Source organism: Ambystoma mexicanum, chromosome 9 (genome assembly GCF_040938575.1).
Source record: "Ambystoma mexicanum isolate Mex_15411 chromosome 9, UKY_AmexF1_1, whole genome shotgun sequence".
Classification (NCBI taxonomy): domain Eukaryota; kingdom Metazoa; phylum Chordata; class Amphibia; order Caudata; family Ambystomatidae; genus Ambystoma; species Ambystoma mexicanum.
In genome coordinates, this window is record NC_090931.1 from 935,572,976 (window position 1) to 935,599,567 (window position 26,592).

A 26,592-nucleotide genomic window follows, 5' to 3' on the forward strand; every position below is an offset into this window, starting at 1 on the left:
CGTTGTCGAATTTCTCTCTTTGATTTGCCTATGTAGATAAGGTCACAGGGGCATTTGATGATGTATACGCACCATTTTGTTTTACAGTTGGTGAACGAGTTGAAGGTCCACTGGTTTCCTTTCAGATTGATGGTCTTGAGGTTGGCCGTGAGGTTACAGACGGAGCAATTGCCGCATTTGAAATGGCCTATCACAGGCGGGAGGTTCCACAGTGTGGTTTGAGTACTGTTAGGAGCATCCACTTCTGTGTACGTGTGTACAAGTCGGTCTTTCAGGTTGCGACTCCGTTTGAAGGCGAATCTTGGTTTTTCTGGTTTAAAAGATTCTGTCTGTAGTATGTCCCAGTTTTTTAGGACTGCCTTTTTGATTGAGTTACTCAAAAACCAAGATTCGCCTTCAAACGGAGTCGCAACCTGAAAGACCGACTTGTACACACATGCGGCAATTGCTCCGTCTGTAACCTCACGGCCAACCTGAAGACCATCAATCTGAAAGGAAACCAGTGGACCTTCAACTCGTTCACCAACTGTAAAACAAAATGGTGCGTATACATCATCAAATGCCCCTGTGACCTTATCTACATAGGCAAATCAAAGAGAGAAATTCGACAACGGATTTGCGAACACCGTTCCTGTGTGTGAAACCAAATAGAAGATAAACCACTAGTGGCACACTTCAAGATGATGAATCACACCCATAACGACATCTTTTGGGCAATATTGCAAACAGTAGGCAACCCTTCCCGCGGAGGCAACAGGGATCTTGCCCTTCGTAAACTTGAGCAAAAATGGATTTATCGCCTGGATTCTGTGAGACAGGGTCTTAATATTTCCATCGAATGGAACCTGTTCTTCAATAAGTGAAGTCATATCCCATTGCTCCCCTCATTGAGCCCTGACCACGCCAGTTTTACCCATACACCCATTTGTCTCCTCTAACCAGTGGAGTACGCTCCCTTCAGCCTTCAGCTGCCCTTAATTTAGAGTTCACGCAGTTTAGTATAACGGAGCATTTTATTAAGGTCATCTGTCTATACAGAAAAGATACAGCAATTGCATACTGTTTATATTTGTAATGTATCCGGAGGCACTATGTTATGGAGTGCCGTAATGTTTCTCTGCATTACACTGTAACACACGACTAGAAATGAAACCCTACATTGTTGGCATTATAACAGTATAAGTACCTATTGACTCTATTGTTATAAATAATTCTGTTTGCATGCCGGAAACTCTATCTCCTTATCGATGTTTCAAGGAGTAAAAAGGCTTACGCATTTCTAGGTTTCAATTGTGTCCACTACCACACATGACCAACAAGCATGCGCGAACCTACGCACTGATTACGACCGCGCCCACCACGTACACTATCCCCAGACGCATGCGCAGTGCCCGCGAGCACTACGGCCTCGGTTTAACTACTGACATGCGCAGTCAGTCAAGCACACCCGACGACAGTGACACAGCTCTTTTCCCGACTGGGACACGGGTAAGTCTCACGGCACAGCTCCCCCTCGCATTGCGTGCACCAACCTTCGCAATTACTAAGGGTTTCGCCTAATTTCCACTCCTACAATTCACCCTTGTTGTCCAGATCCCTGGATTACTCGCGCCCCACACTGATAATTAAACAGTCTGCACATTATCGGTCTCCTAGCATAATTAAAACAACACGAAATAACGGACTTGCAATTATTGCTTTGTATGTATCAATCCAACGCTTGCCTCACCTTAACTCTCTCTTAATTTTGGAGAATCAGTCATGAGTGTTCTTCACCTCAGACACCTAGTCTTGGCCGCCCACTGTACACAAGCTCGATGAAACCATTCGCACAGTCACGGCCCTTGCATAGATTAACTCTTACCAGTCATTTTTGACTCCCTTTTGACTTAGACCGGGGCCTCTGACATCTGCAGATCGACCCCCGCAGCCGCATTTCCAGCAGCTGCCATTTACTCAGACCACAGCCATGGCGCTAATCAACATTCATATGGTAGGTCCCTTGCCTTGCTTTTTCTCACCATTAGTGTACATAATCTAGACTCACCGTTTTTAACATAGCCTCTTTTACTATAGGATGACGCCCCACTCATTCACCTAGCCTGAAATCGACCTCCAAGTCCTGAAGACAGTTCGGTATCCTCTGTGCAGCGCTGCTCCAATTCTATCAGCCACTGCCCCATTTCATCTATTTACCGAACCAGAAACACATACTCAAGTGTCGACAAAGTTAATGTGTTGTGAAAGTAAACAACACAGAAAATAGACTGTCACTATCGTATACTAACCCACTATAATGCAGATCTATTGTATGCATATATGGCACAAAAAAACTCAAAAATGTCTTCCTGTTAAATAAATTTCTATTGTATTGTTCCTCTACGGTGATTTTTTGTTCTGAGCTAGTAATAATCTAGCTCTTCCTGCAAGGCTTCAATAACCTCCTATCAAGCTATTGGCTTGGGAAGCCTTTGACTCAACCCCCTCGTATCTCTGAGCTAATTTTTTAGGCCTGTACACCAAACTGCCATTCATTACTTAATCTGCAAAAAAAAAAATGATTATTACTACTGCATTTGGACATTTCTGTGCTGTTGAAATTTCAAATTGTACATTACCACCGTCTGTACGATGTCACTACAATTTCCACAATTACCTACGACATTTATGTGGCATTGATATTTTTTTACCTATTATGCACATTGTAAATTGTCGTCATTTGTAGGGAGTCACTACATTTCCCCATGTAACAGTAATTGTTTATAGAAATGTTATATGTTACACCTTTCATTTCTGCAAAGGCTTCTTATTAATAGATGTTTTTTTTTTATTTTCCCCTTAGCTTCTTCCTTCCCTATTGCGAATGTCATGGATTGCAGCATCCGAGTGACGTTTTTTTTAATCATCAAGTGCAGCTATTCGTCACTGGTTGTATGTGCGTCATCATTGAATGGGATGACCGCATCGGACCTCTATGTCCGTATGCAGTTGTAGCAGTAAGAAGCAACATACCATCCTTTCTGGTGTCATAGTTCGCAGCCATTCACGTCGCCTTCTAAATCACTGTGACAGGAATACGACTACTGTGTCAACAACGCATTTCTGTGTGGTTAAACAACAACATCACCATTGCCACTAACATTTTAAGTAGCATACCTTGCTTTCTGATGGACTACATTACAGTATTGACGCCGTCTTGGCAATGAATGTGAGAGGAAAGCGACTACTGTGTCGCCAATGTATACTGTGTGTGCAATGAAAATTGTGGCACCAATGCATGGTGACTGTGTGGGGAAACATCAACATGACCATCAAAATTACCATTTTCATTGTGCAGCGCAGACACAAACTTGTGATTTCTTTGCAAATGAGAAAAGGGTGATGATTTAGCACTGTGTATTGTGAAATAAAAGTACCTTACTAATTTTTACATGTTAGTGTGTTTTTTCACCATTTAATCTTCCCCTCCTCAATGTGCCATGCTACGTTGCAGGTTTTAGTATGTTCGTTAATAGATGCCTTATCACGGTATGTATGTCGTTATGGAATCATTTCTTTACGCTGCCAAGGTACATTATCCAGAATGCTATTGCACACCACTTGGTTTGGCTATGTAAGGCTCAGGCCCATCTATTATGCTTTCGTGCCATCAGGGTACTTTCTGTTACCCAGATGCCCCAATTACCAATATTACTTCTGTATGCAGACGCTTTGTTGTCAAATTTGATATCTTTGTGAAAGTGGAAAATGAGATAAGGTGCAGTAAAGTGTTTGTTGTACAGAAACGTTTGAAAAGCAATGCTTTGTTATACCTTCCCACTACACATTTCTTCACCCATTTCAACTTGTGGCACTTACAGAAAAATGTGTGCACAGGTCATTGATAATGGTGTTGCTTGCATTATTTCTGCCATTATTGCACTTCACTTCACTTCACAGAGTTTGTTGTGATTTTGTCCAGACGTTAGAAGACTACTCCTTTGACTTCTAAACGCACATTTTTGCCAAACATATTTACTGTATGTTCCACACATTTATGTAAAGTTCATTGTCCACGAACAAACACCATTATGTTTCACATGTGGTACTGTTTTCATACTTTACAAGTGTTGTCATGTGCATAACAAATGAACGGTACGCCTTTCGTCTCTGAGGGGTAACCTGTAGGTATGCTTATTGACCCCAATGTCGCGGAGGTAAATACTCCCGTTTACTGGTTGGGACAAAACATTATATTGAAGTCGCCATGTCCACCAGGCACTGCCTTTCTGTTAAAGGTGTTGCTGATAACCACACATTTTAGAATGAATACAAATGTTGTTCACCCACCACGGTCCCACGTTTTCCTTTTTTACTTTCTGGCAGCTGTAATGGAAAGCGCAAAAAGACTTTCTATGCAATGCCCGCCTTCCCTTTCCATGGTGGCCATCTTGGAAAAGGATAATACAACCACCTAGCGTACATTTTTCAATGCACCAAAATAAGTGAGGCACACATGTGATGTCATCAGTGATGTCATCAATGATATTTGTGATGTCATCTTTGATGTCCTGGGTGTTAGTCTTAGCAATGCATGTAGATGGTGCGAGTTATGGTTGCTTAGCTTACTATAATGGGGGAATGTGCAGTGGTGTTTGGTTGCACTGTGAAGTATAACATTCCTTTAGTGAAATGTTTTCACTGAATGCACATATATATGTATGGCAGGGAAGGAAAAGAGAGTGGGTAAACAAGTGATGTCGTCATTGATGTCATCATTGAAATTTGAGATGACATCTTTCATGGTCTGGGTGTTAGTGTTAGCAGTGCACAGGGGTGGTGGCAGGGTTGGGGGCTTAGTTTACCAGTGGAGAGTGCTGATGGGAAAAATTGGTGCTTAGCCTACCATAACTGCCGAATTTCAGTTTTTTTTTGTAGTGAATATATATATATATATATATATATATATATATATATATATATATATATATATATATATATATATATATATATGTATATAAAATAGTGGTATGGCGTGTGATCACGCACAGGGTGCGCCAAAGTAATGCAGAGTGCACAAGGGTGGTGGCAGGGTTGGGGGCTTAGTTTACCAGTGGAGAGTGCTGATGGGAAAAATTGGTGCTTAGCCTACCATAACTGCCAAATTTCTTTGTAGTGAATATATATATATATATGAAATAGTGGTATGGCGTGTGATCACGAGGTGCGCCAAAGTAATGCCGAATTCGGCAAGGTGCACGCCATCCCACTATTTTACATAATATATACGAGGACCTCATTCTAATTTGCGGACACAGATGTCCTATGTCGAACTCTGTGTTTGATATTTCTGTACAAGCTATTAAACTGATTGTGTGATACCTTGATGAAGCCCAGCGAGCGAAACACATGGCCATTATGTGTGTTTAGCATTAAAATATGTGAGTGGGAACAAACTATGTTTTCAACATAAAACTATGCCTGTAGAAATACATTACTGTGAATATTAGATCTTCATGAGATTAACATCATGAGGAAAATGTTCCTTCTTATGGTCAGGGATCAGGGTGGGATGTCTGGTTCTGTGGAACTCAGCTGACTATTTGCACATACTCGAGGCGCAGAGATGTAAACTCTCAGCCCCTTTTTTCTATAAATAGTCAAACAACACATGCAAGCTGTGTGTCTATTCTCACATGTTATCTCCCTCCTAGCTGTATTATAAAATCATTTCGACTTCAACACCACCAAAACTAAAAACAATTGGTACTATTTTCTGGAAAACAAAAAACAAATGCTCCATTGTTTTACTGTTTTACATTTGTTTGCTCGGTGCAAAGACTAAACATGAGGCCGTTTATCAGCCGGAGCAGTGGCGACCACTAGTTAGTCCAGCGAAGACAAGGCTACATTGTGCATTTTAGGCTCTCTACTTCATGATAAATCACCAGCCCAACCAAATGCTTTGTAAGGTTGGACTTGCAAACTCTACATGACTACGAGACAGCTACATGATGCAAATGCATTTGCCTCATGACCCTGAAGACTCTACAGTGGATGCCCTTCGACACCTGCAAAACCTTCAAGACAGCCTGCCTCACCTGCAGCACACTAGACACCAATACTACCCTCTAATCTCGCTGACAACTTCGCATATCCAGAGGACAGCACAACACCAGAAGCCTGGACTCGCAAATCAAGAACTGCTCAAGGGCCGATTGCAAATCAAGAACTGCACAAGGGGCAGGACGAGGAAGCGCACCTTCTCCAACTATGTACTGAGAATGTGGAACAACATTCCCTGTAACATAGCCCCTCTCTGCAGCAATCCGTAAATTATGTTTCGTAAGGTGCGCCGGCTTCCTTGTGCACTGACACGTTCTTACGCTTGCATTCATACATATATTGCACAGGCTATGGAAGAAAGGTTCTAAGTGATATAGGGGTATTTAGAGCTTTCCTGAACTGCAAATGATTGTCAGTTGCTCTAAGCGCTACAGGACAGAGTTGCATGCTGACAAAGAGTGGCTGCCTGAACAGGCAATTCAATCTTTGACTTTGACAAAAGAAATGATCCTAGTGGACCTAAAGGCAGAGGAGAGATGTATCTTTGAAGTCTCTGTAGAAGAAACCTAGGCCTAATTCTGTGTTATACTCTATCAGCATTACAAAAGGACTTAAATGTAAACTGCTTTCCACTGGCAATTAATGGAAAGACTTGAGAGCTGGAGTTATGTAATCAAGTCTATGGGCCAGGAGTATAGCTCAGGTGCAACACGTTTGCCTTGGAAGCAAGACAACGAAAAGCAATACAGGTTTGAAGCCTTGCCCTGTGCTTAGAGACTGGTTTCTGCTATTTAGCACATTACACACAAATTTATCAATTAAATCTACACAGACAACCTGTGGCATTCTGCAAACTCAGAAGACGCTTAGTCAAGGACTTAGGCCAGCCCAAAAAAATGCAATTGGGAATACTACAAACTCAAGAATCCAAGACCATACTGGTCTTTACCCAACTGGGAAAATTATGAAATCATAAAATGTGTTCATTGCTATGAGTTATTGAACCCTTTTTCAATGACTTCATCCTCTCGGGATCCTAAGGTAAGGTTTCTGTCCACTATGACCCCAAAGTTTTTACAAAGGAGATTGGTTGCCCATCTCAGATATCCAAAGGGTGAATGGACAAGAGCCAACAGGGTTGCCATCCACCGTCATCTCTGTCTTAGTGGAGTTAATCTTTAGACTCTTATTCAACATCAATCTATGGATAGCCAGATGAAAGTCAGAAAAACAGAGTAGAGTATTTGTGGTCTTCTACCTTAGGCTCAAATATCAGCTGAGCGTCATCATTGTAATGATATGATACCAAATGCCCTGGTTAACATGGGAAGAGGGCTAATGTAAATAATACATGAAAGAGGGGACATACCACATCCTTGCAGCAAACTAGGTTCCAGTGGCCGGACTTTTGACTCAAACAGTGGTAGTGAGACCCTCTGTTTTGAAGTCGATAAGAAAAAGCAAATATATTCTAGGACTGCACCGCTGTGTCCGATTTCCAAAAGCCTAGAGATTAAATCGTGTGGGAGGCAAAGGCAGCAGACAGCCCCAAGAGCCCAACTCCACAGTGCAGTCCTAGTTTGTCTGCAAATCTCCATGGACAGACGTAACAACTATTCGGTACTGCGTACGCGTCTGTAAATGCTCTAGGATGCCATTAGATTCAGCAAAGGTCTGCAGCTTATCCACCGTGACATTCTCGATCGATTTGAGGACATAAGAGAGATGGGCGATTGCATGAAAGTTGGATTAATCACAGGGGTTGGCGCTTGGGTTCTACAGGAGCGGGTTGCCACCACACATTTTAGTCTATCAGGAATTCTGCCCAATGTACAGAGATATTTGAATCTTCACTAACCGTACTGCCAATATTAGTGCCAGTGTCTTAAACAGGATATGAGGGCAGTACATGTTCAAACAGTGTTGGTGTTTTATCCTACAACACGTTCAATTCTGGGACTTGTAGGTCCATAATTGTTGTGGGAAAGATAGACTAGAACCACCAGAGTACAAAGGGATATTGGCTTAAAACCCAGGACTGGGGAATTGTGTCACATGGATCATGGCGACACTTTGCAATAATGTTTCTTTTCAGAAAGTGAATTTTGAGCGTCCAGGAGAGTCTTTAATTGTTATTTGAATTTTGTTTTGTTCACTGCTATCCTAAATAAATGCACTTTATCACTGAGATTATCTGTTGGCCAAGATTTCTTTTTTTTTTACTGTAGCATACATGAATGGCATTCGAGAGATGAATCCATTCCTGACTTTTCTTTGCATTCCGGGACTTGTAGTACTGCATTTAGCATAGAAAATTGCAAGTCCCAGAATGCAACGAAAAACAGACCTGGACAAACATCTCTCGATTGGAATGGGGCATGTTGGCATCTCCCAAATCACCTGGAGCATGGTGGCATAAACAGTATACTGTAGTGTTTAACATATTATGAACATTGCACATTTTATATGAACACTGCCAAATCTCATAGCAAACATTGGCTGGATGAGAAAACACATGGATTGGTGTGTGACTCCTTCAGCCAGCCTTGGCTTTTTTGTCCTCAGCACTTGATATGCTCACATTGCCCAGATTAGAAACCCCATAATTGTGGAAGAACTTTTAGTAGGATTTCAGATTGTAAGGTTCAGCTGCCCAAAATCTAGAATAGTTCTGGATCTGGGTTTCACAGAGAGCATGAGCATTTGAGTCGATGATACAACCACTTTTCCAGTCATGGCTGTTGATATAACTGTTAGGCGGAAACCTGTGCAGTTCCCTCTGGGACCACTGCAAAAGATTTAGGACTACAGGCGTTTGGCGGTGAACCCACTTGGTAGCAGTCTGCACCACACAGATTCACTTGGTAGCTGTGGCTGAGCAGTCAGACTTCTCTCAAGAAAAGTTGAGCAGTATGTGGAGTATACAAAAAAGGGCAATCCTTCACAGCAAGACAAGCAAATACGCAACGAGGCTTAGTGTAAAGATATTAAGGTATTTATTTATAACAAAACATCTATGAAAAACACTATAGCAAATTCACGGCAAACAAATCAAACACAATTACTCTACGAAGCAGAAAACGATCAATCCCCCTAGCAATACTTCGACAACTCTAGGTTCTACTGGTACCACTTATTTTCAGACAGAGGTGTATACCTCAACCTAGATGACACTCGAACATTAGTTAGGACGGGAGAGAAAAAGATCGGCAGGTTATGAAATCAACACAGTTCAATCCTTCGCGGATAAAATGCAAGGCAGGAAGGCAAGAATCACAATAGATCATAAAGTTCAGAGGCCAGGCCCACTCGGAGAGAGGCAAGGCACGATGTCCCAAAAGTCTCTAGCGGAGATGCATTCAAGTCTTTGTAGCAAATTGTTATCGGCAGATTGAACCAGTTCAGAACAAAAAATGAGAAAAGCTTGGAGGCGACCCAACGGAACGGAGAGGATTAAGACACCTCACTCGAACCGATCGAAAGGGAAGCCAGGCGGACACGGTACCTTGTTGTGGAGGGCAGCTCCGGCGGGGGCAGTTGTTCCTGGTGGTGGATGCACGTCGGGTCTTTGCCAAGATTAGAGATGATCTCGTCGTCGAAGAAAAGTGAAGTCCGGTGCACCACCAGGGAAGAGACCAGCCGCGGAGTGCTCCGTCAGAAGGCACCACCTTTTGGTCGCGGTACAGGGGTAGTGGCTATCCGGTTGCCGAGGTGCTCTGCACGGGCAATTCGACCACTGCGTCCTGAGGCGAATAAAAAGCAAAGGGGACTGGTTGTTCCCACCAGCCAGGGGAAGAGACTCTCCGGCAGGGAGATCTCCTCTGTCGTCGGGAAGTGGTGAGTCGGTTCCGCAGGGCTCCACCGGAGGTGTCATCGTGCAGGTCGGCTCAGCGTTACCCTCGTCGGATTCTTAGGTCCTGTGGCGACTTCTGAAGATCCAGTCCCAAAAGCCCTGCTTTTATGCAGAAAACCCCCATTCATTCAGCCTAGCTGTCAATCAACACATGCTAAGTGGTGAGCGGGAAGGCTCACCACTTGGGCCAATCACTCCAGAGTGCGACCGGAGTTGGCAAAGCAACTCGGTCCAGGGTGCCTAAACCCCCTCCCACACCCCTGTGGTAACCCAGACAGAATGGCACCACTTTGGAGGGTCTCTGTACAGAGCCCGCCAAAAGTGGAACAAAGGGCTCAACCTTTGGTTTAGGAGTCACAGAGACGAACACAGACGCCATTTTACAAACCGAGTTCTGGCAGAAAATACCATCCGATAAACCTATTTAAGATAAGTAGATCGGTGGTACGTTAGAGATTAACGAGAAAAAGTATCAATCTCCAACAATGGGACGAATCCCATAGGGTTATGTTCGGGGTCGAACATAACAAGTAGTTTCCACTGCCACCAGCCAAAACTTGACGAGGGGGGACGGGACAGTGCCCCCTCGAGTAACAGGTCCAGGAGTAATCGAATTACCCCTACTAGTACGTCCACAATAAGATGGTTTGTACTAGCCCTGTTAGTAAATTTAGGTCTAGTAAAGCCAATGGTGACTTTACATGCCCGGGGAGACAGTAGTCAGTCCCCGGGTATGGATTCTATGGTGGAGGTCCGCTAGGACGCCCCAGTGTTACGGCACGTAGGGTGCAGTGTAACACACATAGAAAAAACCATATGAGACCCTATGGAGTAAAAGACCCCATAGCCCATAGAACACATTGACATTCAAAGGAGGTACACACATACATGTCCAAGAGTGGGAGAAAAAGAGTCTCACTCTTGGCAGGATGGAAAAAAACAAACTCCCGAAATCCAGCCAAGCTGCTGGGGGACTCACTAGGTTAGGAAATTCAGCCTAACAGAGAATTCTCCCTAACACTCGCCCCCCCCCAGACTATGGGGACAGGAGGATTTAATCCACTCCTGGATGAATCTCATACCTCTAGTCGATGACATACATCCTAGAGACACCATCAGCATTTTGGTGGTGACATCCTGACCTGTGCTCAATGGTGAAATCAAACCCTTGCAGGCAGATCGACCATCTCAATAGTTTTGGGTTTTCCCCTTTCATTTGCATTAACCATCTCAAGGGTTGGTGGTCAGTCTGAATGACGAAAGTAGAACCATACAAGTACGGCCTAAACTTCTTCAGAGCCCACACGATAGCAAAGCACTCTCTTTCGATTGTTGCCCACCTTGTTTCAGGATCCTTCAGCTTGCGGCTGATGAAGCAAACGGAGTGCTCCCTACCTTTCCCATCCAGTTGACTGAGTACGGCACCTATTCCTACATTCGAAGCATCTGTCTGCACAATGAAGTGTTGGCGGTAATCAGGAGCTCTGAGTACTGGGGCTTGGCAAAGAGCCTTTTTCAGGTTTTCAAAAGCCTGATTGCACTCCTCGTTCCATTTAACCTTTTTAGGAAATTTGGGCGAGGAGATGACATTCAGTGGAGAAGCTATGGTCCCATAGTTCTCTATGAAATTCCTGTAATACCCAGTGAGGCCTAGGAAGGCTCTCACCTGGGTTTGAGTAATCGGTGTTGTCCAATTTTGCACAGCTTCAATTTTACTGAGCAAAGGCCTTATTTCTCCACCGCCTACCTCATGCCCAAGATAGACTACCTTGCTCTGTCCAATTTGGCATTTGCTCGCCTTTATGGTCAGATTGGCTCGTCCAAGAGCCTGCAAAACATCTCTCAGGTGGGTTACATGTTCTTCCCAGGAATTGCTGAACACTGCGATGTCATCCAAGTATGCCATGCAGAAGTCCTCCATCCCATTCAGAACCTGGTTTACCATCCGTTGAAACGTAGCAGGTGCATTTTTCAATCCGAAAGGCATTACCTTAAACTGGTATAAACCAACGGGGGTAGAAAATGCAGTTTTCTCCTTGGCATGGTCTGTCAGGGCTATTTGCCAATAGCCTGACGTCAAGTCAAATGTGCTGAGGAACTTGGCGGCGCCAAGTTTATCCACCAACTCATCTGTTCTTGGCAAAGGGTGGCCATCAGCCTTGGTGACTGCATTAAGAGCTCTATAATCCACGCAGAATCTAAGTTCTTTAGATCCGGCCTTTGGTACTAACACAACTGGGCTAGACTATGGACTAGTAGAGGGCTCTATTACCCCGAGATCAAGCATCTTGCTGACCTCACCTTTGATGTGGGTTTGTACGTTTTCTGACATGCGGTATCCTCTGCTTTTGACTGGCAGACAGTCACCAGTGAGTATGTCATGCTGGCCCCAAGGGGTCAAGCATGGTGAAAGCGAGAACAGAGAGGCAAACTGATTCAACATACATTTGCACTCTTCTTGTTGCTCGGATGTCAGATTGGAGGAGAGATTTACTCTGAGGAGATCCGGAAGAGCTTCACTCTCTTCTTCTTCCTCGGATGATGCTAGAAGCAACGCTCCTACATCAGGTCGTGAGACATACGCTTTGAGTCGGTTGGTGTGAAAGACTGTCGGAGCCTCCTTGGGATTGCCCAAGTCCACCAGATATTTAACCTCTCCGAGTTTACCCACTACTCGGAAGGGTCCCATCCACTTATCTTGCAAGGCCCTCTGCCTTGTTGGGATCATAACGAGAACGAGCAGGTCTTGAGCGAACTCAACCATGTTAGCCTTTTGATCGTGACAGTGCTTGACCAATGCTTGTCCAGCTTTCAAGTTATCGCTTGCTTCCGTCATCATGTGCGACATTCTCCTCCGGAGACCTATCACGTAGTCAGTCACTCTGACTGGCTTGGGGGAAGGAGCACTCTCCAACCCCTCCTTAATCAGGGCCAATGGACCTCTGACGGGATGACCATAGAGTAGTTCGAAGGGCGAGTAACCTACGCCTTCCTGAGGGATTTCTCTATAAGCAAAGAGAAGGCATGGCAATAGCAGGTCCCATTTACGCTTAAAGGGTTCCTCTAAAGCACCTATCATGCTCTTCATGGTTCGGTTGAACCGTTCTACCAACCCATTGGTTTGTGGGTGGTAAGCCGTTGAGAACTTCTAAGTAACTCCACAGGTTTTCCACATGGCTTTCATGTAGTGGGACATAAAGTTTGACCCCCTGTCAGAGATTACTTAGGAAACCCGACCCTAGTAAAAATACCAAGGAGGGCCTTAGCCACAGCCGGAGCTGTAACAGTCCTCATAGGAATTGCCTCAGGATACCTAGTAGCATGGTCTACTACAACAAGTATAAACCTGTTGCCTGAGGAGGTTGGAGGATCAAGGGGACCAACGATGTCAATCCCTACTCTCTCAAATGGGACTCCCACAACTGGGAGAGGCACTAACGGTGCCACATTCTTGGAACCAACCTTGCCAGAGATCTGGCAGGTGTGGTAGCTCCTGCAGTGTTTTTCTACTTCGGCCCCCATCTTCGGCCAATAGAAGTAGAGAGAGAGCCTTTCCTTAGTCTTCTTGAAACTCAAGTGACCAGCCAAAGGAATCTCGTGGGCTAACTGCAAGAACTATGGTCTGTTCCCTTGGGGTACTACAAGTCGTTTGTAGTCTCCCGGTGCAGACTCGGTCAGTTCACTGTAGAAGAGGCCATCTTCCCAGTGCAACCTGTATTTCCCAGGCTCTTGCCCTTCAGCCTGAGCTTCTGCCTGGTGGCGAAGACCTTCCAGAGTTGGACATTCTCTCTGTCCCTTACTGAAGTCTGCCCTGCTGGGTCCCCCTTCTGCCAGTAAAGACTGCAGCTCAGGATGGTCAACAGGATCCAGATCTCCAATGAGTTCCTGGCCTTCCATTAGCTCTTCCTCAGAGTCTAATTCTACCACACAGGGTTGTACCTCCCTCTCAGCCTCGGCTGGAGGTGGAGTTACGGGTGTAACATTGGACAACCGCGGGGAAGTCCGTGTTGGCTGCACTGGAATGCTGGCTGCTGGTTTCGGGATAGAAGTCTTAGGTTTCCCTTTCGCTTATGATTTCTTGGAGACAGCGGCTGACAATTGCAGTGGAGCAGGAGTGATATCTTTCTTCATCATCTCCTGGAGAGTACCCCGCATGGTCCTCTCTCTTGCAGGTCTGGTTAGCTCCTGTAACCGTTTACTAGGAGGTCTGGGAGTATGCGATACAACTCCGAGAGTTTTCAAATCGTTACCCAACAGTACGCGTCCTGGTACCTCACTCTGTATGCTTACAGGTATCTTCACAGTCATGTCGTTACACTGGATGAGAACTGGTAATTGGGAAAGCATCTGCACAGGCCCTCCAGCTAACTTGGTGAGGCGTTTGGGTGCCTTAGCAACATCCTCAGCCTGAAAAAATGATTTATCCACCACAGTTATGCTGGCCCCAGTGTCCCTAATGGCAGGATTCTCCTGACCATTCACCTGGACACTGTCCTTATAATACTCTTTAGTATTATCGGGGATAGAATTCTAGACATCTAAATTCTGTTGTTCCCACAACCCCAGAGATACTAAAGAAACGCTGGCTGAGACTCCAATGGGTTCGTCAGCTAGCAGTAGAAAGTTTCCACTTGCCATTTGGACTTCCTCCTCTGGAGCGAAGGCTAAAGAGACAAGCTGGACCCCTGAAGGTTTACCCTTACATCTGGGATCTCCTTTCACGTGGTCAGTCGAGCCACAAACAAAGCATTTACCAAATGCTTTCTGGAATGGTGGCTTGTTCTGACCTCCTTCCGGTTTGGCACCAGAAGGCACACTATTCTGCTGTGGTTTTCCCGGTGGCTTACCCTTCTGGTTTTGTTTGGGGCCCTCTTTGGAATGTGTGTTATTAGAATTCTCTTTTGAGTCTTTTTTAGGCTGTTTTCCCTCATCCTTTTTCTGAGTTGCCCCAGAATCCTTATGAGTAGCCCTGTTGGCAACCCACAAGTCAGCAGCCTTAGCTAGCTCCCTGGAATCCAATTCCTTTGAATCAGCCAAGTGCTGTCTGAGCTCAGGAGAACAGGCATCATAAATAGACTCCAACATAAAAAGATTCCTCATACCCTCATAAGTGTTCACTTTGTAACCCTTAATCCATCCCTCTAAGTTTTTCAACCCTTCACTCACCCAGGTAGCCCAAGGGGTACCATCATGCTTTTTGAGGGTTCTAAACCTCTTGAGATACTGGGAAGGGGTCTTCCTGAATCTAGCTATTAAAGCTAGTTTCACACTTTCGTAATCCGTCTTATCCGCCTCCCCCAACTCCATTACCACATCAGTCGCAACAGGAGGGAGCCTAGAGAACAAACAGGGAAGCAAAGCATTCCCGGTGATGTCCTGGAGCCCATGATTGTATTCAAACAGTTTCAACCAAGCCAACACATCCAATCTCGGTTCATACATACCCACTAATTCCTTCGGCATCCGGGGTCTTTTGGGACTGGAGCTCCTAGAGGAACCAGAGGAGAGCGAAGCATTTTCCATAGACAACTTTTTCATCTCTAACTCGTGATTAAGTTCTATTTCTCTGAGTCTTAACTCAGCTTGCTTTTGCTCAGCCTGGGCATTCATCCGTCTGAACTCGAGCTCTTGGTTTCGTTCAGATTGAGCCAAGAACCGTTTATATTCTAGTTCGAGCTTCATTTTTTCAAGTTCAAAATAAGCAGGGTTACTTGTGGGACCTGGTATGGGCCCCGTAGGCACAGCTGGTAAGGCGGGTAGAGGAGCAGGGGAGACAGTTTCGTTAGCCTCGCCGTCCTCATCAGCCTCTTCATCGCTATCATCAGAATTACGATTCAGAACAACACCATCACTGTTATCTACAGTCGCTGGGGAGATTGGTTCCTCTGAACCAGTACCCAGACTTTGGTTCGCCAGCAATCTCTCGATTAGTTCTAACTTCTTGCCTCTTACAGAAAGATTCGCTTGCCTACAGAGAGCTCGCAAACTCTCAGTATTTTCACCTGACAAGGACTCTTGACTGTAAGTTTCCATCGTAGACATGTTTTTTGAAAGTTGCTTTTTGTGCAAAGTTTTGTGGTTGGTTATCCTACAGTGTCGAAAAGCACTCTAAACTGTATAATCGATACAAATCCCACCGCTGTACACCAGTGTTAGGCGGAAACCTGTGCATTTCCCTCTGGGACCACTGCAAAAGATTTAGGACTACAGGCGTTTGGCGATGAACCCACTTGGTAGCAGTCTGCACCACAAAGATTCACTTGGTAGCTGTGGCTGAGCAGTCAGACTTCTCTCAAGAAAAGTTGAGCAGTATGTGGAGTATACAAAATAGGGCAATCCTTCACAGCAAGACAAGCAAACACGCAACGAGGCTTAGTGTAAAGATATTAAGGTATTTATTTATAACAAAACATCTATGAAAAACACTATAGCAAATTCACGGCAAACAAATCAAACACAATTACTCTACGAAGCAGAAAACGATCAATCCCCCTAGCAATACTTCGACAACTCTAGGTTCTACTGGTACCACTTATTTTCAGACAGAGGTATATACCTCAACCTAGATTACACTCGAACATTAGTTAGGACGGGAGAGAAAAAGATTGGCAGGTTATGAAATCAACACAGTTCAATCCTTCACGGATAAAATGCAAGGCAGGAAGGCAAGAATCACAATAGATCATAAAGTTCAGAGGCCAGGCCCACTCGGAGAGAGGCAAGGCGCGATGTCCCAAAAGTCTCTAGCGGAGATGCATTCAAGTCTTTGTAGCAAATTGTTATCGGCAGATTGAACCAGTTCAGAACAACAAATGAGAAAAGCTTGGAGGCGACCCAACGGAACGGAGAGGAATAAGACACCTCACTCGAACCGATCGAAAGGGAAGCCAGGCGGACACGGTACCTTGTTGTGGAGGGTAGCTCCAGCGGGGGCAGTTGTTCCTGGTGGTGGATGCACGTTGGGTCTTTGCCAAGAGTAGAGATGATCTCGTCGTCGAAGAAAAGTGAAGTCCGGTGCACCACCAGGGAAGAGACCAGCCACGAGTGCTCCGTCACAAGGCACCACCTTTTGGTCGTGGTACAGGGGTAGTGGCTATCCGGTTGCCGAGGTGCTCTGCACGGGCAATTTGACCACTGCGTCCTGAGGCGAATAAAAAGCAAAGGGGACTGGGCGTTACCCTCGTCGGATTCTTAGGTCCTGTGGCGACTTCTGAAGATCCAGTCCCAAAAGCCCTGCTTTTATGCAGAAAACCCCCATTCATTCAGCGTAGCTGTCAATCAACACATGCTAAGTGGTGAGCGGGAAGGCTCACCACTTGGGCCAATCACTCCAGAGTGCGACCGGAGTTGGCAAGGCAGCTCGGTCCAGGGTGCCTAAACCCCCTCCCACACCCCTGTGGTAACCCAGACAGAATGGCACCACTTTGGAGGGTCTCTGTACAGAGCCCGCCAAAAGTGGAACAAAGGGCTCAACCTTTGGTTTAGGAGTCACAGAGACGAACAAAGACGCCATTTTACAAACCGAGTTCTGGCAGAAAATACCATCCGATAAACCTATTTAAGATAAGTAGATCGGTGGTACGTTAGAGATTAACGAGAAAAAGTATCAATCTCCAACAATGGGACGAATCCCATAGGGTTATGTTCGGGGTCGAACATAACAAGTAGTTTCCACTGCCACCAGCCAAAACTCGACGAGGGGGGACGGGACAGTGCCCCCTCAAGTAACAGGTCCAGGAGTAATCGAATTACCCCTACTAGTACGTCCACAATAAGATGGTTTGTACTAGTCCTGTTAGTAAATTTAGGTCTAGTAAAGCCAATGGTAACTTTACATGCCCGGGGAGACAGTAGTCAGTCCCCGGGTATGGATTCTATGGTGGAGGTCCGCTAGGACGCCCCAGTGTTACGGCACGTAGGGTGCAGTGTAACACACATAGAAAAAAACATATGAGACCCTATGGAGTAAAAGACCCCATAGCTCATAGAACACATTGACATTCAAAGGAAGTACACACATACATGTCCAAGAGTGGGAGAAAAAGAGTCTCACTCTTGCCAGGATGGAAAAAACAAACTCCCGAAATCCAGCCAAGCTGCTGGGGGACTCACTAGGTTAGGAAATTCAGCCTAAACAGAGAATTCTCCCTAACAATAACAAACATGTTTTGGGGGAGATTTAGCATTGAAGAACTTCAGATGAACAAATTGGCATTAAGAAGCTGACAGCAATCATTGTCAAGCTGAACACCCAGGACAAGAAAGGTTTCATCCTATAGACACAACCCCAAAGAGACAACCTAGGCTTGAGGCCGCTTGATATGGTCACCAGATAACTCCATGTCACCCGAGACACAATGTCCCATTCCTGGGCTTTCATTTTCCCATCAATTACCTTCTGGGAGTTATTGTGTTTGGTCACTTCAGTAGAATAACAGAGAGTGGAGTCAAAACTAAAGTAAAAGCAACGCCCAGGCCTTGAGTAGGTTGACAGTGGAGTTATATGGTCAGGCTATCACTAATTCTTTTTTTAAATATATTTCTTTGTGTGTTTTAGATCAAAACTGAACTTTTCACACATAGACAACAAATATCACATTAACAATGTAAGCATCTTTTAAAAACGAAAGTTTAAAGACTTCATGAATACAAAATTCCTTAAAATTCAAATACAAAAATCCTTTAAATCCTTTTCACATAATATTTTTAAAATCACAAAACCAAATTCATTCCCTTTAAGAATATTTGAGAACAACTTCCAGTAACTCCAATAACCTTATTGACAGTGAGAGCTCATCAGTATTTAAGATTCTGATCCACAGATCCTCTTCAGTCAGTCTAGGGCACAGCTCAGTTATTTTCTCCAGGACATAGCGTATATCCGAGCATGAGAAACACATATTTTTTAAGGTCTCATCCTCTAGGGCACCATAGCTATCCCTAAGCAGCCTGACACCCAAAAAAAATACACTGTGACTGTGGGAGACCCCGGTTTACATTGGGAACGGCTTAACTGACTATGGTGTTGCCCCGGCTGTCCATTTTGCATTACATTTAGTTGAGTTTTTCCCATCATAAGTATTTCCATGTAGGCACTAGCAATCCTTGATGTTGACTAAAATGTCAGGCTTGCTTGAAGGGGTTACACAAGACATGTGGCCACCTGCCATCATGTAACGGGTGTGATTTGTTTCAGATTACAGGCTGCCCGATTACTATACAGGAATATGACATAAACGACGACTCTACTTTTGACTAGCCTCCCATTTCATAGCGCTTCTTCTTTGGTTCAGAAGCTCGTCCTTCTTCCCCAGTCCTGTCAGCCCTACACAAACAGAACAAATGAACGAGAAACCCCCGCAAGCCCCAGCGGATTGCACAAAACGATGCGGCTGAGACCTTTTCTGGAACACAGGCTGCAGTTTAGCTGTCTAGGCACTATCACTCCTCAAAGGTGAAGTGATTTAGAGGCCAGGAGAAACTTAATTTTTCTTGATCACCATGTGCAACCTGGAATTTTAATGGCAGGCATAATTAATTCTCCTGATGTTAATCATCGGGGCCGGGCTCCGCAATTATCAGCCCGGTGCAGCTGGGCCATGGCGCCGACATGAAAAATTAGGAAAATGATTTAGTAATAGGGTGGCAGATTTAATCTGCATCAGGAAAACAAAGTTTTAAAAAAAGGGAAAGATCGAGAGAATTCCGGCTGAAGCTTCTGTGCCAATGAATAGTGACAGAACTGAAAAATGTTGCCCATGTCCAAAGTGATTGGTAATTACCAGGCCATTGAATTTTTTATTGTCAATTTATCATTGCACAGAGGTTAAACTTAACATCTTCTTTTAAAGCCATCATTCCAGGGGGGAGGCAAGCTTGGCGTCACGTGGCGCTGGAGTCAGTGAAAGGTTAATTGTCTCGTCCGCCATTTTATGGGAGCTTCGAAGACCTGCGTTCTTCGTGTGTATGCAGTTCCGTGGTGCTGGTGCAGGACACTAATCTGCTATGAATATTTGCTGCGCGCTTTAAATAAAAAGCGCAGCCTGCCTCCTTCGGCTATTCCCTGTGCACCAACGATCCCGCATAAAAGGCACGCGTGTGTTCATAAAAAATACCATTAAGAAACCGGTTGCGAAAAATCTAACTCAATAGTATAACACCGCACCTGTTCTTTTTATCATAACATTGACGTGCCTATCCATATGTTTTGTCGCCTTCATATCCCGTATGACAAATGACTGTTGAAGGGGAGCAAAACAACCTCGCTTTAAACATACACGGCTATATTCACAGTAACTGTGTGCGCTGTATTTTTTGCGGTGCTTTCTCATACTCTGAAATAACCACGTTTTAAAAGAGTTCTGAATTATTGTCAGACGACAATATTTTTGGAATATGTGGGTGTGTTCTGACACCATATATTTATTCGTACTTTCGTGGACCTTATTGTAGTGCCAGTCAAAACTACCCTCCTTTTGATTTAGTCAGGACAGTTGCCAGCACAGCACCTGGAAACAGCTCGTATTAAAGTGCTATTTACAGTGATATACCATCCAATTATTTTTGCAATTAAACATCCCGGCTAGTTTTAATGTGTAGTTATTTTTGTAGGCTCTATTTATTTGTGAATAGGAGCAGCGCTATTTGGAGACTTTCTTTGTAATTTCAGTAAATGAAATCTCCGAAGGGCCTTAAGGGGAGATGCAGAGGAGGGATCAATTCCTGCATTAATTGCTGCAATTCATTACCCGAATAAACGCCGGTTCGACCTTTCAGAGGGTACACGTTAGGGGGCACGCAGTGTTAGCAGGAGACAGAGGCTAGTTGTGATCCTGCTCGCGGTAATCTGCAGATCAGAGGATGTGAAAGTCCGCTCTTCCTGGAGCCTCCTCTGGGGATATCCTTGCTGGGATCAATCCAAGCGTGCAGGCAGTGAATTATTGCGGCTGAATACAAAAGCCGGTCACGTGACCGCGCGGCAGCCTACCAGCGGAGGCTCCGCGCTCGTGATGGCGGCTCCGAGGAGCCTGCTTCTCTGATACAACACGTTCTCATTATAGGACTCCAAACATAAATCAACACCTGCAAAATGACCTCGAGTTGCCCTCACACGAGCACAAATCAACTGCGTACCACAGTCACCGGCTTTTTCAAAAGGAAACGTGAAGCAAGGATATCTCACCTCTGCTGCTGTTTTATTATTCGGCAGTTAAAGCGCATTTTTTGGGAAATGTGTTATTTTCAAATTACTGTTGAATGGCCCTGCTCACCTGCCCCTTTTAAAGGTAAATATGCAGTGTTCTACAGCACAGCATATTTTTCATTATTATGATTTTTCTTTTTAAATCAGAAATGAGTAAAAGAAAATCCACGCATTTTGTGCAGGCACATTTCTTGGAAACGCAACCCCTTTTTGCTTGCCACACAGACATTATTCCATAAGACACAATATTGCAACAGTAGGTCATGTATATTGATGCACAAAGCTGGTGTTGTTGGTGTCGTTGTATGCGAGGATAATGCCGCCAGTGAAACAATGGCGAGAGCATTCCTGTTTGCTCCCACACATACACTGGGACAAAGGGCACAGGAAAAGATGATGGGAATAGGGAATGGTAAAGGGATATATTAGGATACATGCACCTGTGCCAATAATAAAATAATGGCAATGCCATAGATTGTGCCGCATGCGTTGTGGAGCAGTTGTGATGTAAAGTGGTTTTGAATATTGCACATCTGCCATATTGTTGGCATTTTTGTGCATGGTTCTGCAAGAAACGATGGGGGGGTTGGAGTGTTGACGGGATATAGTGGGAGGCAGATATGAATCATGATGTGTACATGAATGCAGGTGTAAAGTACGGGAGTGCTGAATAATAACGGTTTAAGTGGTCCCATATTTGCATAGTAGTTGTCAATTATATAGCACCTTTTCCCATTTGTATGGCCTCAACGAGCTTTGCGGTAGGAACGGCCAAGTCCAGCTATGGGAACATTCTCAGAAAGGCTTACAGTGCGTGTGTGCATTTTGCCACGATTAGGAACTATGTGGGCTGGCTAGACTCCAGTAATCAACCCAAGAGGTCAGATATGTGGATGGGTGCTTGGGGAGGTCACAGCAGCATGCTAGTGCAAGAGATTTGATGTGTGCCCAGCTAGACCAAAACATTGCCATAGGTTGTCGCTGTATTCTAATAGCAGAGGTGTTGAGGCAAGTCTGGTGTAAGGGTAAAGTCACTCCAGCTAGACCGAATTTGTTGTAGTGGTAGCTGCATTCTAAAGTGTGTGGATGGATACCGGTGCCTTCAGCAGATGTCCACCGAAGTAGTGCATTTGTCCGTACCTTAAGCTCAGATGGAGCTCATCTTTGATCCCGCTGTGTGATCCGGTCGTCTTTGTGAAGACAAGCTATCCTCATATGCTATTCTAGGCATTATATACAGGCTACCCTCAAAGTCCTCAAAGCGCAAAGTAGACCCGCTATCTTTTTACTGTCTTCTAAGCATGGGAGTCAGGCTGCCTTAAGACCTGGAGTCATAGTATTGTTCTAGCACAGTAGACAGGCTATCCCTATATTCTTACTCTATATCTTCTCACAAGAGGCAACTGAGTGGATCTCCTCATTCTTACAGGGCAGACAATCTAGGGTAGTCTGGGGAAATCAGGCCTCTAAAACCAAAGCAGTAGATCGTGGAGTCCCACAGGGAGCCAGTTGTTTGCCCCTGTTGTTCAATCTATATATGCGCTGTCTCTGTACAATGCTGACACAACTAGGCATATTCTTCACTAATTTCGCTGACGACACCCAATTGGTCTTCGAGCTCAGTGGTGACTACAAACAAGATAGTGACAAACTAACATCTATATATAACATCATCGAAGGCTGGATGAAGGACAACTGGATGTGCCTCAATGGAACCATAACGGAACTAATGATCTTTGGATCAGCACATGCCAGAAAAGAAACTTAATCCATTATACTCCTCCTTCTGTATTAAAAATGCCCAAATACCAATATCAGAAAAAGCGAAGACACTTGGAGTCTACTTGCAGGCCTCCCTTGGAGCTGAGGCCCATAGAACCTACTTGAAAAGAAACTGCCAGTAGTACCAAAAACTACTTAAAAAGATCAGACCCCTACTTAATCAAAAAAATAGTACCCCCATAGCCAGAGCTACAATACTCTCCATGCTTGACTATGGCAATTCCCTGCTCCTACGGGCAAGTAGCAAATGCCTGAAACAATGTCAGGTGATACAAAACAACGCCATCAGGGCAATCACGGGCAAATCAAGAAGGGAGCACATTATGAGTGACAGAAAAGATCTACACTGGCTGGCCGTTGAGGAGAGAATCACATTCAAGTCCCTCACTATGGTCCATCGATGCCTCTATGGCAAAGCCCCAGCATATCTGAAAAAACAATTAAATTGGCATGAAGCAACCAGAAACCTAAGATCATCTAACAAAGGCCTCCACCAAACCATTCCAGCAAAAAAGCGGAATGGTCTCGGCAACGCCTTCCCGGGCAGAAGTATCCTTAAATGGAACGAACTACCTGCGGCACTGATATTGGAATCTAACTACATACAATTCAGAAAGAAACTAAAGACCCTGCTATTCAAATAATTACCCGACCAGTTCATAAACTCTAGTACCCCACAGAACTGAATTATAACTGTGATTTTGTTGTCCCGTATCCTGTCTGTCTCATGTCGTGTCTCATTGGTAAGCGCTTTGATGCCTGCGGGCTTTAGCGCTATACAAGTAAATAAATAAATAAATAATAAGTTCGATAATAGGGTAACATCGGTCATTTTCGAGTGCAGTATCAAGGAAATCAGAAAATACAGGAGTGGAAAAATGACTAATGTACTCCTGCTCCATATATTTGAGTGTTAAGCATTACTAATTCCCTTCATAAGATTACAATTAGTTACAAATCTTTATGATTCCATTTTTAAATACTGTCCTCCATAATGACTGTTCTCAAATAATTCCCCAAAATGACTCTGCAAAACAATCCACAAACCATGCCAAATATTTCTTTTTGGCAGCAAAAAAAGAGTTTACTTTGACTCACTACAATAGGATATGAAGCCATTGCAATGAAATTAAAGATATTTCAAATGTATCTACAATGCTCCCTTCACAGCGAAAGTTCTAGATAGGTTAAGGGAAAGAGCAGATTGAGTTTTAGTGGTATGAAACTATCAGCCGGTGCCCTAATAGCTCATTCAAATGAGGCTAAAACGACCCTATTTAGATGGGATTGGATAAACACCATCACAAAGATGAGAGTGTACAAACTGTATAACAGCCTTTCGCCACTTAAGCCATTGGGTACAATTCCTAAATATCTTTTCAAATTCCCGAATGGTTACTGTGCAGGCCAATTTCTCAGATTTAGGTTAAATATGCTACCTACCAGTGAGATTTGCCACATTAGATATTTGGGTGCAGAAATGATTAAAGTTTTCTCATTATGTAAAAATGAGGATGTGATCCAGAATCGAGAGCACATCATTTTGTCCTGTCCTGTGGGGTGAATTCAAAGGCACCAAACAGAAGTTCCTTTCAAATGAACAGCAGGATTTTAAACATTAAAAAAAAGGCTTGCCGTTTGTTTTTTTCAAGTAAAATTGAAGAGCCATGTGGAAAGGGACCTACTTCTCATTACCAAAGGAACATCAGCAATTTAACTTACAAAAGAAGGCCATATCAAAGATCCATTTCACATACAAAACATGATATTTTAACAGTGACACAAAAACGGCTTGCACAGGTGTTTGCAAATAAAAGCAGTTCAAATGTGAAAATGAATCACTGCTCACAGAAAAGAAATCAGGGAAAAGACATGATGTGCGGGTTGAGAAAAAGCAATGTATATTATTTATCAGATACAAAACACCAGTGACATTTGAAAAGCCATTTTGTTTTCATGGAAAAATGTCAGTCCAAGACCAACCCTTTTACTGATGAGAGAAGGGTAACTGTCCAATCCTAGTTGCGGCAATTATTGCAGGGTTCTTCCCCGAGATTGGAAAATTGGCGGTGTCATCGCTGCTATATAAGGGGGACTACTCTAGGAGGAGGGACAGACACAGGAACGGACAGAAAGACAGGGATACACAGGGCTGTTGAAACATACCATCTGACAGCTGCAAGGACAACCTAGAGGAGATTACTGAGAGTGCATCTGGGTGGAGCTCTCTATTTCTAGAAGGCCTCAACGTTGACTGGGTCTTATGGTGAAGAGCGTGAGTCCATCTTTGAGAGTGGAGTGACCAGATCCCTGCCCTATCTTTCCAGAGTGTCCTGAGATGCTGCTGGCTTTCCTGAACTTTATCCAAAGGTTTTCTATGTAAGTAGAACTGAGCCCTTGGAAACCAAATGGTGGGGCACTCTGCTTCCCTTGAATCCTTTCCCTTTATTGTTGGCGGGTGGGGCAAAACTGTGTAGATCCTTAGCCTATTTAACTAAAAATATTAATTTAATTAATTACACATTTGGCAGAACACTATGGTGTGAATTATGTTAAAATTCAAAATTAACAAATCTCACTTCCCAGTGTGTGCTGCCAAACATAGCCTATACATTCATTGGGTAATCCTTGTGGTCCTGCTGACCCCAACTTCTTCAAGGAAGAGGGGTGTCTTTGCTCTTAAATCAGTCCAAACTTTTTATCCAGCTTCCCCAACATGTGCCTTTCAGTGGAGGGGGGTCTGAAATCTAAAATTCCCCAAATCATTCCAATTTTTCTGGCTGACTTCCCCAACACAGACCAAAGTAGGGGGTTCTGTAAAACAAGGTTCTAAATCACTCTGTCTTTATTTTAAACCAAAAGTGTGTGCAAAATCATAATTGCCATATGTTTTTGTACCAATCTTGAAATCCTACTGCTAGCCTTTTAATCCCACAGGAAAATCAAAATCACACAACACTACATGATAATTGCTTTTGTTGTTGATCAGTGTAATTATTTCTTGAAGTGAAATTTAAAGCAAGTGAAGAATTGTGATTGTGTTGTTTTCAACTCACTTTTGTGATTTATTTATGCTGAGAGAAGTTTATTGTGATGGTGTTCTGAGATAGGGCAAAAAGAAAAGAATCCTTTAAACACTGTATTGCATCACACCTTAAGTGGGGAAGGAAGGAAATCTCTGAGTTGAGTGTGGTTTCTCAATAAACCGTTACAGTCCAGCACTGAAAATAGTCAGAACACATTGGTTGGGACGGTTTATACAAGATTACGTTTTTCTGGAATCTGGGTATTTCTTCACAAAAATTTCAATTGGACGGGAAACTATTGCCACAATTGCTGTTATCAAAATCCTCAAGGAGTTTGGTTTGATTAGGTTGAGATGGTAATGTGTTCTCTTGCTTTCCTTTGTTTTTTCTCAGGGTCATATTGTGATGACCCAAATATCCTATCATGTTGAACTATCTATGTTGGAAATGGTTGAATGTGGTCATTCATTGCTCTATTTTTATCTTTTATATAAGTCTATTTTATATGAACTTAACTTTCTTTTTTAAGAAAATATGTCTGTATGATTGTAAATGAAATGTATTCTTCATGAACTTGTGTAAGGTTGAGTACGAACAGTCTAAATCACAAATAAAAAAATGTGCAGGAAACTTCGGGATCACATGGAGACCAAAGACCTAATTCACGAGTCACAAAGTTGCTT